At 41.7% G+C, this 16,994-nt stretch overlaps 1 pseudogene; it reads right to left on the bottom strand.

Annotated features, from left to right (window-relative positions):
- Nucleotides 1-13,372: 13,372 nt before the first annotated feature.
- LOC111825816 lies at nucleotides 13,373-14,434 on the bottom strand (annotated as a pseudogene).
- Between the last annotated feature and the right edge of the window lie 2,560 nt (nucleotides 14,435-16,994).

Raw genomic sequence — 16,994 nt, 5'->3', positions numbered from 1 at the left:
AGCCTGTGTCATGTGTCCAACCAATGATTGGGATATTCTGGAGGGCAATCCTGTTGATTTGATATCCTAATGACACTCCCAATGCATGAGTACAAAAGTTAAACAATACACAATGGCGACCATGTTAAGGGAGTTGCTGAGATGGCAAGAAAGTAACAAATTTACAGAAGTCAAAGACAAAGTGAAAGAAGGAATCCAGGAAAGTGATTTAGCCTGAAAGAATCTATCCAACCCTGGTGATCTAGAGCATTAGGCTTATCTTCAAACAGGCATACAGGGATAAGGGAACAACGGATTTAAGGAACCCAGGCTAGCAGCATCAGAGTGCTATAGCCTCAAAAGGATGACGGGCTGAAAAGGCTACCAGAACCCAAAAGAAGGAGAAATCATAAAGAGGAGGCACCTCAAAAGAAGCGAGGATCTTAGTTGAGGAACACAGCCCTTGCAGGAAAGAATCCAGGTGAATAATTAGCCTCAGCTCACTCTCTCTGATCTCTAGCTGAGTGTTGGTCAAACCCTACTGAAACCAGTGGGCATAGGAATCCTGTTGAAGTAATCCACATGGATTAGCCGCCTCGGGGCAGAGTAAGGAGGATCTGTAGGAGCAAGCAGAAGACACTTAGCACATACATGTCCTAATTGGCCTGCTTCTAACTTTCCCCCATTCCCACCTTCACAGCAGCCAGGATTATCTTTCAATATAAAATTCACTTCTTACCACACCACTGATTAAAATCCTTCAAGTCATCCCATTCCACTTAGGGCTCCATAATAAACACCCTTTATACTTATCTTTCAAGGTTCTCTTAACATAATTTGGATCCTACTCATCTAGTTTTACTTTTTCCCTTACTGTTCCATGTTTTGTGGAATATCTTTCTTGACTTTCCATGTGTTTAGCTTCTTTATAGTCATCATAAATGTCACCTCCTCAACGAAGTGGTCTTTCATGACCACCCAATTGCAATGCTTGGTTATTTCCTTAGCACAAATACAGTGTGCAATAATGTTATTTATTCACTTGTTTACTTGCCTATCATCTGTCTTGCCTATAAGAACATAAGATCCATGAAGATGAGGAACTTTGTTATCCTGTTCACCTTTGTATCCCAGTTACTAGCATGGTGCTTGGCACAAAGTAGGTGCTCAGGAATTGTTTGTTGAATGAATGAATGAATGAATGGCTCCTGGTCAAAAGAGTCATCTTCAGTATCTTATACTATGTGTCAATTATTAATGTTATTAATTTCTCAATGATGTGTTTCTATCACTATGGTGGTGTTGACACTAAGTAGTCATCTGTTTAAATTGACCAAGACTCACTGGAAATCACAGCATCTTAGAATCCTCAAAGACTAGGAAATGTAGTACAGTTCTACAGGGAGTATTTTTGGAGAGGGAGACTGAGTACACACAACACTTTTGCTTGGTATTTTTTTTTTTTGAGAGGGAGGGAGAGAGAGAGAGAGAGAGAGAGAGACATCAGTTTGTTGGTCCACTCATTTTTGCTTTCATTGATTAATTCTTGTATGTGCCTTGACTGGGGATCAAACTGGCAATGTTGGGACATAGGAACCATGCTCTACTCAACTGAGCTCCCCAGCCAAGGCCTTGCTGGGGCTTTACAGAGGCAGAAGCAGAGGCTCAGGTACAGTAACTTCCTAAGGAAAACTAGAATATTTGCAGGCTCAGAGCACCTGCCGTTGAGAACAGGGGAATTGTGTATGTACTCTTTGATTATTGTGAAATCCCAGCCTCAAACAAAAACATTATCACAGTGTCAATAAAGGGTTCCTTTTCCTTCCCAGACAACAAGCATGTGAAAGGAGAGGAAGCCCCTTTGGCTGCTGTGTAGGAAACCAATCATAGAAAGGTGGCAATATTAGAACTTCTACAAGTCAACTTGTTTGGTCAACAGTCTCACAGATCCAAGGCAGTAATGATCATGGAAGTTGGACCAAGAGGAAATATTTTAACCATGTACACAGAAAACTGATTAGTATTAGAATGAAGGCTTTAATCAAATTTCTCATTTCACTTTTTGAACCACACCACAATAAAACAATCTTAAAATATAATAAAACAACTGTTTAATATTTCATCATGCTCACTCCATACAAATGTATAGGCCTAAATAGTGCATATTATTATCAGTAAAGAGGATACAGAGTGAGTTCATCAGTTTCCCTCTCAGTCCCATTACCCATAGAAAGTTATTAAATGGACCCTTAAGTACTGTGTGACTTATATGTGTGCTAATCTAGGCAGATCAACTCTTTGCTTTGAATCCTAAGGTAATTTTAATCATGCCACACCCTTGGCCACCCCTAAGGATAGAGTGCCCCATGCTGAAGCCGATAGCTCTGCGGAATATCTACCACAGGTCAGTGGATATTTGTCAAAACCTCTGGACTGAATGCAGAGGGATACTTGGTGCCTTCATGGTACAAGCATTCCTCAGAAATCTGGGAAGAAGATCAGGGATGTTGACTTTTGGTTTTCAATTTATTCTGGACAGGGCTAAGGCAAGTCTTGAATTCATATCTATGTGAAAGTCCTACAGTCTTCATGAAGTATTCAGAGACTTGAGGTTCAGAAGGATACAGGGCTACTAATACCCTCTGGGCACTCCAGAATAAATTTCCTGACTAACTTCCCAAGTCTATAATTTGCTCCAGAAGGACAGATAACATTTCCTCCTGACTTGACTATAGTTTAGTCAAAGCATTTGGAAAGAACATAATGCTGTTCTTGAAGTTTTAAGTCAATATTATATGCAAGACTTTGAGTCCAAGTTACCTTGGTCTATCTTTTCATTCATTCTCCATTTACTAAACCATTCATTCAGTTGGCTGATCAACAGATATATACTGAGAGCTGCTTTATCTGCAATAGGAGATATAAAGAATAGTGGACAGCCTCCATTTAAGTGGAAGAATTATAAACCTCATACACACAACAAGGCCATATATGAGAACAGACATTGCTGTTGATTCAGCCAATGGAGAGACCACTGTGTGTAGAGCAGTCAAGGAAGATTCAACTGGAAAAAAAATGATCACAGGGCTTAGCTTGGACAAGTGATTAACATGTGAATAAGCAGGCACAGATGTGCAAGAGTGCTAAGGCATGAATGCATGATCAAATCTGTTGCAAGTGGTCCTGATATGGGTGTAATTGGAAATGTGTGCTGGAACTGGACTGGAAATCCTTGAATACCAATTTGGACTTAATCTTTCAAGTAACAGGGAAGTTCTAAATGTTCTTGAATAATGGAATTATAATATCTTTGAACCAGAAGCACCTTTAGAGATCTAAGTCATGCTTTTGAAAAATCAATATGGAAATGATGGCTGGCTAGATAAGGGGACAGAGAGCCTGAGGGTGAGGAGGTAAGAGAAAGGTGATCATTTAGAGCATTGACTTAAGAAGTCAAAAGGAGGAGTCCCGTATGAGAGAAATTATGAAGTAAGAATTGACAGGCTTTAGTGGCAGATCATGAGATATAGGAAGAAGGAGTCTAAGATAGCTCAAAATTTCAACCACAGGTGAACACACAATGGTGGCACACACCATTAGACAACTCTATTGGGAGAAGGGGGCGTGGATAACGATGACACAGTGAAGTTCAGCTGAGGTGAGCAGGGTATCCAAGTGCATTTACACTAAGTGGTTGGAGTTTTATGACTGGAATTCAGAAGTGCACAAAGCGAGGGATGTGGATTTGGAATTCATTTGTGTAAAAGATTCTGCCAACATTGAAATTATGGTCTGAGAATAGCCACTGACTTCTGAGAAGCCACAGATATTGTGGCTCTTTTATGTGGACATACAAGAAAAGCATTCCCTATGTTTTTGTTATCCTGGGAGGAAGAATATATTTCAGAATAAGTACATTTCCTCAGAAATCACATAAATATAATAAGCTCAGTATGTATAATGTAGAACAATAAGGCTGATTCTTATTTGTCTTTGCATTCCCTGTGGCTTACACACAATGGGTGGCTCCTGAAATACTCGATGATTAAGTTAAAAGGAAAACTAGCTTTTAAGATAATTAATATACCCTGAAAGGGCATTGAGAAGCCCTGGCTAGTGTGGCTCAGTTGGTTGGGTGTTGTCCGTGCACCAAAAGGTTGCTGTCAATTCCCAGTCAAGGACACACGCCGGATTTCGGGCTCAATCCCCAGTATGGGGGGTATAGGAGGCAGCGAAGCGATGTCAGCTCCCACATGGAAGTTTCTCTCTCTCTCAAAATCAAAAAAAGGCATTGGGAAGTTTACAATGCTCAATTTTTATCCTAAGCACCCTTTGTTAAGAATATAGTAGAAAAGCCCATAGATGTGTGTTTTTTAACAAAAGGAATGAAAAAGATAAGAATTCTTCCTTTTCTACTTTAATTGGTTATCAGTAACAGTTTCTGGAACCAAAAAAATAAAAACCCACTCTTTTTTTTATTGTCTGAAGTTTTACATATGTCTTCTTTTTCCCCAGTTGACCCTCCCCAGCGCCCCCCACCCCCCCACCCCCCCCACCCCGGCCATTCCCATCCCGGGCAAGCCCCCACCGCCCCAGTGTCTGTGTCCATTGGTTATGCTAATATGTATGCATATAAGTCCTTTGGTTGCTCTCTTACTCTTGAATCATTATTGTCATTATAAATTTTCCAAGGCAGTCCTTAAAGCTATGCCATAAAATTTAGCATCTGGTTATATATTCTTTTTCTTCGTCAGTGAAGTCATAGAATCAAATTTTTAGAACTGGAAAAACCTTAGTGCTTATCCACTTCCAATGTTAAAGTTTTAGAATGCTAAAAGCTGTTTCACATCTACAGGTCTTACCTCCTATGTCTTATCACTCAACTCAAAACTGTATATTCACAAAGTCTATATTCTTTGCTTGTATTAAATTCCCCATGTTAGCAGAGTGTTCAGTACATGGTATTTAACAAATACTTATTGACTTACATGTGAATCTGCCAAATAAGCCCTAAGCGTGCACACACACACACACACACACACACCACCACCACCACCACCACCACACTATAACTTGCTCAAAATAGGAATTAGGAAGTCTTTTTATTTTGGCATTAATTAAATCATAGAAAAGTACTGGTGTCAGTGAAGGTTCTAGGCTTTACGGAAAGCGAGGTAGCAAAGTAAATGCTATCACTCACGGGAACTTGTCTGAAAACATTGCCAAGATTGAAAAGAAAAGTTAATAGTAAGTGATTAGGTTTACACTAAATAACCATTGGAATCTTTTGTCCATATATGCTGATTCACTATTTTTATACTTTAATTTACATAGTGTCTATACAGAGACCTACTTACAGATTACTCTAGAAATCAGGATTTAGCAAAAGCCTCAACAAAATATCTAGATCCCTGTGTAACTATCAAACAGGCTGTGAAAATGAACCAGAAACGCCATTAGAGAATTAAGTCATGCCTCGGACGCATCCTTTTGTAATTTTGCTCCCACACGTAAGGAGTCAAAAGACCAGCAGGAGCATCCGATGGATCGTTTCTCAACCACAACAGCAAAACCAGTGGTTGGCTCAAGCATAAGGCCAAGTTTCTCTTACCTCCCACAAAGGAGTGCATCCGACAAAAGGAAAGCCAGTTTTACAGAATAAACATTATGTCGTTTGGATTATGTTGAACACACACACACACACACACACACACACACACACACACACAATGCTCAGAGGGTGTGAAAGCTCTTCAGGAATGACCTGTAAATTTCATTAGCACAACTTCAAACAAAGCATTCACAAGGTTTCAAATCAGACTGCAGAATCCAGTAAGGTGCAGGCAGCTGCCCTGACTCATTCATTTTACGGTGCTGCTCTGCCCTGCTGTGGGAACACTGAGAAGTGCATGAGAAGACGGTGCTCAGAACTCAGAACCAACTGCTATACATGGGTTTTTTCAGAGAAACAGGCAAATTGAACATAATTAAAGCATAGTGATTAATTACAAAAACAATATGTAATTATATATGTGTTTTCTGATGGTCTTAGGCGACCCCTGTGAAAGGGTCGTTTGACTCCCAAAGGGGTCGCAACCCACAGGTTGAGAACCGCTGCTCTAGGGAGACAGAGAGAGAAACATCAATGTGAGAGACACACATAGATTGGTTGCTTCCCAAACACACCCCAACCAGGGCCAGAGATTGAACCTGCAACTCAGGTACGTGCCCTGGACTAGGAATCAAACCCACAACCCTTTGGTGCACAGATTGATGCTCTAACCACTGAACACACTGGCCAGGGCTATGTTTTGCTTCTGAGTTGGTACATTTGCCAATCATTTTAGTAAGCCTTACAAGTGTGTGTGTTCCTGTGCTTCTCTTGCTGGTTACAGAAAGTGTACCTCCCAGTGATATTTGACCATTTATTTCATGAATAAATTTATCTTGCAATTCCTAGCACTTTAGTCTTCCAATGTGTTACTTCTCCTTGGGGAATAGACATTGCTTCCTGTTCCATAAGCATTGATCAGCTCCTGGGCAGGAAGTCCTACATTCTAGAATATTAGTTAGGTATATTTGTTTTAAAAAATCTAGCTAACAAACATTTGAATAACATATTCTGTTCTGGCCTCCTTTCTGGCTGATATACCTTTTTACGGACCTGGATGGCTAGGTTTGAAATTTTCACTCTAAGGAGACTTCCCTAGAATGTAGCACTCCAGGGAGAGCTGGCCCCTAACCCAGCTCCAGCTCCACTGGCCACCACCTTCTTTCCTTTTTCTCACTGAGGCAGCTATGACCAGTAGCTATGACGTGCACTGGCCACCAGGGGGCAGACGCTCAACGCAGGAGCTGCCAAGCTGCGGTGACTTGGCAGCTGCAGTTCTCAGGTGACACACCCAGAACCAGAGAGGAGGGAACCCGATTCCGGGGTGCGTCACCCGAAAACTGGAACCCTCTTGCAATCCTGGAACCCTGTTGGGGAGCCAGTTTCAGCCCAATCCCCACAGGCTAGGCTGAGGTACCCCACTGGATTCATGCACCGGGCTCTAGTATACACGTAATGGAATATTATTCAGCTTTAAAAAGGAAGGAAATTCTTATACCTGCTACAATACAAATAAACCTTGAGAAATTTATCCTAAGTGAAATATGTCAGACACAAAAACACAAATACTGTATGATTCCACTTATATGAGGTACCTAGTCAAACTCAGAAAATAGATTTGGTGGTTGCCATGGGTTGGTGGTAGGAGGAATGGGCAGTTCAAGGTGTAGTTTCAGTTTTGCAAGGAAAAAATTCTGGGGGTTGGTTACATAAAAGTGTGAATATAGTTAATAATACTGAACTGCAACCATTTAAAAATAGTTAAGGTAATAAATTGTATGTCATGTGTACTTGACCACAATTAAAAGTTGTTAAAAAAATGTTTTTAGAAGCAGAAGCAATAGAATCTCAATTTCCTGCTTTGGCAATATATGATAAATAGGTAGGGTATTACCATTGGGGTCACTGGGTGATGGGTACAGAAACTTCCTGTGCTATTTTGCAATTTCTTGTGAGTTTATAATTATTTCTAAATAAAAATGTTTTTAAACAATACTCAAAAATCATCATTTCCTAATTATTTTACTACTATTTGCAATTAACTGTATTCTTGAGATTTTTTAAGTCTATTGTACTTCTCTAGTGTTGCACATCACCTCTCAAAAATCTACATTCAGTTGGAAGCTGGAAATCAGTGGGAGTATTTATACCACGAAAATCAGTGAAGGCTACAAGCAAGGGCTCCACACTAACAACCCCCAGCCCGTTGTTAAGCTTTTGCCAGCAGCCTGTGGTCCAGGTGCCCTCAGGATTAAAATTAGGTTAGCTCTGAATCCTATGCTTGTGAGAGGATGAGACAAATAAGTGGCAACTAGCTGACCATAAGCAGTAACTTAGAAACTTCAAAGCTGGGGAATTACACCCCTAGGGGTGTTTCTCCCTAGGGAGCTGTGATAGTTAATGTTTGTGTTCACTTGGCTGAGCTGAGGGAGGCCCAGATAGCTGGTAAAACACATTATTTCTGGGTGAATTCTGAAGGCTGTTGCCAGAAGAGATTAGCATTTAAATTGTGTATTAGACTGAGTAAAGAGGATCTACCCTCACCAATGTGGACAGGTATCACCCAATGCATTTTGAGGGCCCGAATAGAACAAACGGTGGAGGGGAAAATTCTGTTTCTCTTCCGGAGCTGGGATGTCCACTTTCTCGTCTTTCTCTGAATATCAGACATCGGAGCTCCTGGTTCTCCAGCCTTCAGACTCTGGGACTTACACTAGCAGCCCTGGTTCTCAGGCCTTCACATTGGACTGAATTATACAACCGCTTTCCTGGTTCTCTAAGCTTGCAGATGGCAGATCATGGGACTTCTCGACCTCCATACCACAGTGAGTCAATTCCTATAATAAATCTCCTCTTACATATGTTTATCTATTTATCTATAGTTTCTCAACCGGCTCTGTTCCCCTGGAGAACTCTGACTAACACAGAGGTAAAGGGGATGGACCTGACCTGCAGGTTTGTTTTGAGAGGTGAGGGTCGACTGAGTGTGCGTTTTCTTGACAGCGGGTTTTCTCATGCTTGGAGCTCTCTCTCCCCCAGGGCTCACCTGCTCTCCATCTCCTGAGTTCATTGGAAGTGAAGCAGAGTGGGGGGCGGGGGGTCTGGCTTTCCTCCATTTCCTGCTCTTGTGGTGGAGACATCTCTTTTCTTTTAATTCCCATTGAAGATTTTATTACACCTGTGAGGTTCTTGGATAAAGTGAGGTAAGAGTCCTCGAGGGTTAAGGATCTCAGGGCAAGGCGTTCCACCATCTAAAGGCAGTTCTGCCTGCAGTTCACTCCAGTGATGGGAAGGAGTCAGTTGCCTTGGGCGGACTTAGCCCTGGGCTGAGTCCTTTTCTCCTTCATTGTGTCTCATGGAAGTTGGAAAACATTCCTTCCTGGGTGGTGCTCTTGGATGGCTGAATGTGGGAAAGAAACTCAGAATAACTGTTTGATAAGCCAGGTCAGATGCTTGAGTGAGTTTGTATCCGAATTGCTCAAAAGTTCCTATCGCTGCTCTTTTGAAGTTGTAGCTTTGACTGACAACTTGGGCCTTGGGTCTGCAGGCCTTGTCCATCCTGCTGGTAGAACACCCTTATCCTCTTGCTTTGTGATGTGACTGCTCATAGTTGGGATGAGTTGTGTGCTGAGTTGGCAGGGTTGCTGTCTTATAAAAGTGTATACTATCACCAGGTGTGTTGACTCTGGTTGAGTGTGGACCTATGAACCAGGAGGTCACGGTTCAATTCCTGGTCAGGGCACATGCCCAGGTTGTAAGCTCGGTTCCCAGTGTGGGGCGTGCAGGAGGCGGCCAATCAATGATTCTCTCTCATCGTTGTTTCTGTCTCTCTGATAGAAATCAATAAAAATGTATTTTTTAAAGTGTGTACTATATAAGTAGCACCTTGCCATACCAGTGGACAGGGCAGATGTCATTTGGGACTCCAGGGCCGATATAGGCTCTTGGCCCCCTGGCTGTTCACAGTAACTTGTACTGGGTCTTGGCTTCCTAGAAGCTGTGCTGGCAAAATTGTCTTCCAGAACATGGCAGCAAGGTGTCTCCCTGAACGCAGGTGAGGGCTGGGCAAGTGGCGCTGGAGGCTTGGGGCTCCGTGTCCAAGCCAGGCAGAAGCTCCCAGGTACCTATGTCTGGGCCAGTCAGAGTCCTTAGGGTCGTGCAATACCTCACTTGAAACAGACCGAGGAAACTAACTGTGCAGGGGTGCTTGGTAGACGTCTTTCTCCTCCTGCGGCAGAGGAAGAAGCCAGTCTGCAGGGGGGCTCTGCCTCGGGGTCCATACCAGGGTGCGCTTTCTTGCAGCCTGGGCTCTCCCGCGCTCACACACAGAGGGGCCGCTCCGGGCTCCTCCCCTTGGGCAGCTGTGCAGGTCCTGGGCAGAAAGCGCCAGGCGCGGCGGCAGAGCTTCCACTGGGCCCGTAGGCGTCGCAGGGGCGCATCGGCCGCTGGATGGCGCCATGGGCCACGTCAAGGCGGGTACCTCTGGAAACATCTCTTTTCTACGTTTCTGCCTATGAGCACTTTGAACTTTATTACAGTAAATGGAAGACTCAGGAGAAACTTGGCTCCTAAGAGTTGTGATTTGTGAAGTTCTGAAGAGCATAGTTTTCCCAGAAAAGCCAGCGGAAATCATGGCTACAAAAGGAGCCCTAGTCCCACTCAAGCATCTAGTCCCTGGCTAAAATTTACCAAGTAGGAAAAGAAACTGAGAAGGTGGGTTTGGGGCTTGAAGACTTTTAGACTTTGGACTTTTAACTCATGAGCAAGAAATTTTGGTTTGGGGATCTTAATTATTTTGTACCCAGTTGTCTCTGGTCTCAAATTTACAAAAAAACTTCATCTTTAGACAGTAATTTCTCCTTGGGAATTTGTTAATGAAAAAATATTATATTTACATTTGATGCAGTTCATATTTTCAATTTTTACTATTAGAGCATCTTAATATTTTCATTCGGCCGCGTGCAGAACCTCTGATATGCTACAATGGGTGATGTGAGTGGTGATAGTTTGGTATGAAAAATAGGGAATTTTCAGCCGTTGAAATAGTTGGTGTTGAACAATAAGTATATCTTCTCACCCATTTCCTAGCCTCTGGAGCTAAAATCTAAACTTATGGACAAAGCAAGGGTGTTTTTTTAATCATCTGTGTATACTGATAACTCAACTTCATGGGGTTCTTGCTCATCTTTCCCTGTTCCATGACTTTACTTCCTTTTCCACCACAATGAAAATTTAGATTACACCCACACCAATATCATTATTCATTTGCTCTATCCTACAATAACACACAAAAACAGTTATAAGGGATTCGGGTGGGGGGTGGGGGTGCGCGGGAGGGAGAATGGAGGACATCTGTAATACTATCAACAATAAAAATAAAAAAATAAAAAACAGTTGTAACACTAACAAGCCCATAAAATAATGTTCAGGATTTCTTTGTGGTTGTCCTTGTGCTTAGAATTTATTCTATTAAGGATATAGAGTCCATGTGCTGTGTTCAAAAGTAACTTTATATTTTCCTTGTGTTTATGTTTTGCCCATTTCCCCCAGCTCTTCCCTCCCCCCCACCTCGCCTTCACCACGCAATTGTCTGTATCCATGGGCTATGCGTATATGATCTTCGGCTAAGCTCTTTTTTTTTTTTCATTGTTCACACCATTCACACAGAATGGAATAAAACTTTATTCTTTTAAATTGCACACATAAATGAGATGCTGAGAAAGCCCTTGTCATCTCTGACAGAGAAGCAGAGCAGCTCTGTTTCATGAATGACAGCACAATTAAAGCTAAAATACTATAAAAATAATTAGAAAAAATCCCTTTGACTGTATACTCTCAAAGCAAGAAAGTTAAACAACAGTTTCTTTTCTGCTAGCCAGAAAATGTGTGTCTATTCATTTGGGCTTTGAAGTTCAGTGTACTCCACATCTGTGTGCATACATGTTTGGCTAAATGCGTATAATCTATGCAGTGTAGTAGCCCCTAATTTTTTTAACTAGTTTGTCTAATCATTAAGCTACTTAACCAATTAGAATACTATTATATCACATTGAACAACTTACATAATTGCTTCTTTGAAATACTAGGAATGTTTACACATTTATTTGGCTTGTAGAGGATTGAAATATTACCAATAATATATTAACTAGCTTTTTTTCTTTTAAGAATATGGCTCTTAATAAATTGATTTTCTGAGTTCCGGAGCAAAAGTCCCTTTTAAAAAAAAATTCTGAAGCTGACTTAAAGCAGGAAAAATGTCTCCTGACTTGGCCAAAAATATGACATGTATTTTGTATCATTTAAAATTTGAAGGATAGCCCTGACTGGTTTGGCTCGGTGGATAGAGCGTTGGCCTGCGGACTGAAAGGTCCCAGGTTCGATTCCGGTCAAGGGCATGTACCTTGGTTGCGGGCACATCCCCAGTAGGGGGTGTGCAGGAGGCAGCTGATCGATGTTTCTCTCTCATCGATGTTTCTAACTCTCTATCCCTCTCCCTTCCTCTCTTTAAGAAATCAATAAAATATATTTTAAAAAAATAAAATAAAATAAAATAAAATTTGAAGGATAAGTCTATAGGGGGCCCTTTGTTGTCAACTGTTCCAGCCAAACTTCCCAAGTGTTTGTTGAAGTATCTCCACTTGACCAGCAGAGGGCACTTTACACACCTCTACATTGCATAGGGAGCAAATGCAGATGATGCAGAAATACAGTGTCCACTCAATATCAGGAAGAGCCCTGAAGATCTTTTTGAAATTCACAAAAATATAGAAAATATGGGCTGTGCCACGAGGTTTCATGTGGGAAGTTGTGAGCATGGGTGAAGTCAAATAGGGAGAGAAATGCATTGTACGGATCGTCGGCTCACTTCTCCCATTCCTTTCCCTTTCCCAGCTGAAGAACGGTTGCACCTTTTTACTTGTAGTACAGAAGCCATTTTCAAATTTTTTGGTTGGCTTTTATCTTTTCTATCCCATATTTACTCTTTTTTTAAAAAGCCTGGGACACCTGAACCAAGGATAATGCATCATATCTCATTTAAGAGTAGAAATTACTGCTAAAACTATCAGAAATGCTCTGAGAGGGAGCTGCTCCTTTCAGCACTGAGCTGCATTGTTTCCAACCTCCCAGGAGGAACATGGGAAAAATATTGTGCCCGATTTGGTCTTGGCAAACTCACTAGCCTGAGGCTGTGCTGTTAAGGGAAACACACCAGTTGAAATATACTCGTCTACATCTGTTTTCATAAGAGGTGATTAAGACATATTTTCTCATGGGGACTACAGCTACTAACTTTTCTTGAGGCTTTAATTTTTGCAAAAGTATGAATGTTCTAATATACATCCTGTGTCTCTTCCATTTTTATTTATTCTATTGGCTCCAGTTTAGTGTCAAAAAGATGAGAAAGGATTGTGTGTGCATGTGCTCCCACAGTTTTCTAAGTAAACTTCTTTCATCCTTAGAGAAATACAACCTTTTGTAAATACTTTCCATACAGTGTTAATAGCCTTTGTTTGCCTTCTATTTCTCTCTGCCTCTGGCACACTTTTGCTCTCCTTTGCCCTAAAGTTAACAGGTAAAGAGGGAATGGGGTCTCCTAGCAGTGGTCCCTTGAGATAGAGGTGCATTCAGTGAGTCATCACCCAAAAAGGATCATCAACTGACTGGGGTACATCAACCTGATTATCCCTAAGCTGCCTTGGGTTCTGTGTTTGCTCATGTGTTTTATTGTAGCTGCACCATGTGTGAGTCCTTGTGCCATTTTCTTTTGTCTATTATTTCTCTTGATGACCCTGAGCTATGGCTTCCTCCTCAGTCCCCACACTATTCTGCCTTTGTGGTTTTTCTCATCTTGCCGATGTAGGCCTCAAAGAAGAAATGGCAGAAGAGCACAAGGTAGCTGAGGAACATGAGTGAGAACCAGAAGATGTTCTGAAAGTGAGAGTAATGCTGGTCATGCTGCATCCAGTAGCTCAGTAGTTAATGACACAGCCCATCAGCATCTGAGTGATCTGGGACAAGGTGATGACCATGGCAAACTTCCAGGAGACTCGGAAACCCGCCGCTCACAAGGCATAGTACGAGTACATCACGGCATAGTTCATAGCCATGAACTAACCACCCCCGGCAACCATGTCCTTGTAGGAGTACCAGGAGTACAGGAGCACAGTGATGTGGTGGTACCAGTGCAGGGAGATCAGCTTCTGCTTCCTCAGAATGATGAATATTGTATCTCCCAGTTCAGGTGCTTTGCTTAGCACAAATGCATAAGACCAGAATTTGCTGACAGGTCCATTGTAAAAACTCTGGTCACAAACTGCTTCAGGCCTTTGGTCATCAAAATGTACACCCTACAAGCACCAGTTCGAAGAGCACGGGATATACCGAAGACTGCGAGGGTGAGAGACCAGAGCACTCATGTCTTCCTCAGCTCAAACTTCACCCGTCTGTTCATTAGGTGCCGACCACCAAAGATAAAGGCAGCATACAGAGCAGAGAACAGGAAAGATTTCTTCCAGTTTTCTTTTTCTTTTTTAAATATATTTTATTGATTTTTCACAGAGAGGAAAGGAGAGGGACAGAGAGTTAGAAACATTGATGAGAGAGAAACATCGATCAGCTGCCTCCTGCACACCTCCTACTGGGGATGTGCCCGCAACCAAGGTATCGGAATCGAACCTGGGACCTTTTAGTCCGCAGGCCGACGCTCTATCCACTGAGCCAAACCGGTTAGGGCGAGATTTCTTCCAGTTTTCCTGCATCCATTAGGGGGCTTCATTCTCGTTGAATTGCTTTTCGAATTCATATTCTTGTAAAGTCAACACTGACATGTTCATTGGAGCTGATCTTCCGAGTCGCTATGTGTTCTTAAAATGTGGGGCTAGGAGGCCAGCAGAGCTCCTCAATCACTTGCCAGCTTGGGATGCTGAGGCTGAGTTGACTTATCTCTTCACCTTCTTTTATTCAGTTCCCCCATCCCCTCAACCAACCTCCCCTCTTAGATCTGTCAATCTGTTCCATGTGTCCATGCCTCTGTGTTTAATACTTATACATAATTGTTTTCATTTGGTTCTCTTTGCATTTGATTGTAACCTTTACTTTTTAATCTTTTAAACTTTACTTTAGCTCCTTAACTCTTGAGTGTTTCCAGCCTTTCTCTATTCTGTCAATAGTAGAAAGTGCTAGCTTTGCCTGGTAACTTATCTTTTTACGTTTCTGAGGATGGTTCCTATATACCATTTGGGATCTCTTGGCATATTCTGATATGTTATTGCAAAGAAAGAAATGCAAGAGGTGCACGAAAGAGAGAGGATTGGGCATGAAAGAATTCCCTTTTCTTCTGAAAGACAGAGGCACAAAAATAACTGCAGTTTATGAGGAGTAATTTAGAAAGGATCTTTGAGCAATCAAGAATCCAAAGAGGCTGCCTCAACTGACAAGGGAGGCTCAGTATGTTGGGAATTTGGGGTGGTCCGAGTCAGCCAAATTCCCCAATATAGCTCAATCCAAATATTCAGATAACACTCTTTCCTGATCAATAACCTAACTTCGTCATATGAGACCAGGCAGTCCATGAATTAAAATAAAAGTTTGCAACACTGAGGACCAAATGTTGTGTTAGGCTTACAACTATTTGAATTCTTCAGCTGCAAGAGCTTGCCTTATGTCTTTTTGAAAACCTCATTAATTTTTATAACACAGTCATAGAGATCCCTTAGGTTTTGATTGATAAACTAATAATTTAGAAATCTTAGCTTGCTATTCTTTCTTTAGGATGTTTGGCAATATTAGAAGCAATGACAACACCTCAATAATCCTTGAGTTCTACCTACTCTTCATACCACCTATGGCAGTAGCACTTGGAAGCCCAAAGGGTTGACTTCAGTTGGCATATCAGTACTTGTCACCCATGGAATAATTTAATTAGCTACTTTGCTACTATTTACCCTGGGCTGTGAAAATTCAGTTCCTCAATGTTAGCTGGATTCTCTTCGCCTTTATCTCAAACCAGGTAATAACGAATCTCAGCTTTCCAGCCACCCTGCCAACCACCAGCACCTTTCCCTGAGGATCTATTGCCTACAACTAACCATTCCTGGTAAAAATTTATCCAGTAGTTAATCTCTTGGAACAATATTTAATGGTAGCTCCAGATTAACTGAGAAAATAGGCAAGAATAAAGAGAAGCTATGCAAATAATACCCAGTCACAAATAGAACCAGAAAGCTGCCTGTTGGTACACTGCTACCGCTGCCACTGAGCACAGAGACTGCAGTTTGCTCTGTTGTCACCCCTGGTATTCAATACTAGATCCAAAGGTTGGCAACACAGACACTGTTGTGCCTGCCAACTGGCTGCCGCTGCCACTGACACCAGAAAGAAATCTCCACTGTCCTTGTTTCTTTGTGTCATTAGTTTCAAATTCAAAATCCCAGATGAGTGCATCTGATTGGCAGAGTCTAAGACAAGTGCCTACATCCCAGCTGGCAGAGGAGCTAGAATATTAGGTGTCTGTTCATTTCAACTTCTCTTGGGAGAGGCAAGGCATCCCTCAAATACCAAGTGGGTTCAAATGCTGAACATCAATAATTACAAGTGTCCATTACACATATAATGCTCTGGCAAATGCCACAGGCTGGAATAGTTGCACACAGTGCTGTTTTGGTTTTTAGCACAGTGCCTATCTCACAGCAGGCATTAACAAATAGCAATTGCTATGCATACTGTTATAAAGCTATCATAATTACTATCATATTCATGGTCATTATCACTACAAAATATCAACCTAAGAGATCAATAGATAAGGAATAATCAAGATAACGAAAGTCCCAGGTAGACTGTAGAGACCAATGACAAAGAGGCCTAGATAGCCCCTTCTGATGCCATACTATATAAGATTTTCCAGAAATTAGGTACAACCCCAGGGATAGGGAGAAATTCTAAATTGACTAAAATTGATGGATCAGAGACTCAAAACAGAAAATAAGTTGTTATAGAAAATCAATTAGAGGTATATTTCTTGCATACTTAATTATAGGCTGATATTTATACAGACTACAACTTTTTCAGGTGCACTATACCAGTCAAGCAAGGTGCCTGTATAACACTTCAGAGGACCTGCCACAGCCATTGTCCTTTCTATAAGAGTCTATGGGTTCTTTACACATTGGCTACCATGCATACCAGATTGCCTCACCCCTATGCAATATGGCTTTTCTGCTTCTCCCACAAGTTAAATCTACTTCTCCAAATCCTTGAATCTAAACTAGCCTTTTAACTTGCTTTGTGGTGGAAGTGATGTTATTTGAGTTCTGAAGCCTAAGCCTACAGGGACCTTGCAATATCTGCTTTACCCTCTTGAAATGTTGCCCTAAGAACATTAAATTATGAAGAAGCTTGGGGTTAA

This window comes from Myotis lucifugus, unplaced genomic scaffold (genome assembly GCF_000147115.1).
Source record: "Myotis lucifugus unplaced genomic scaffold, Myoluc2.0 scaffold_1, whole genome shotgun sequence".
Classification (NCBI taxonomy): Eukaryota; Metazoa; Chordata; class Mammalia; order Chiroptera; family Vespertilionidae; genus Myotis; species Myotis lucifugus.
Note: the sequence above shows the minus strand (reverse complement) of the source record. Positions and strands in the feature narration are given on the sequence as shown.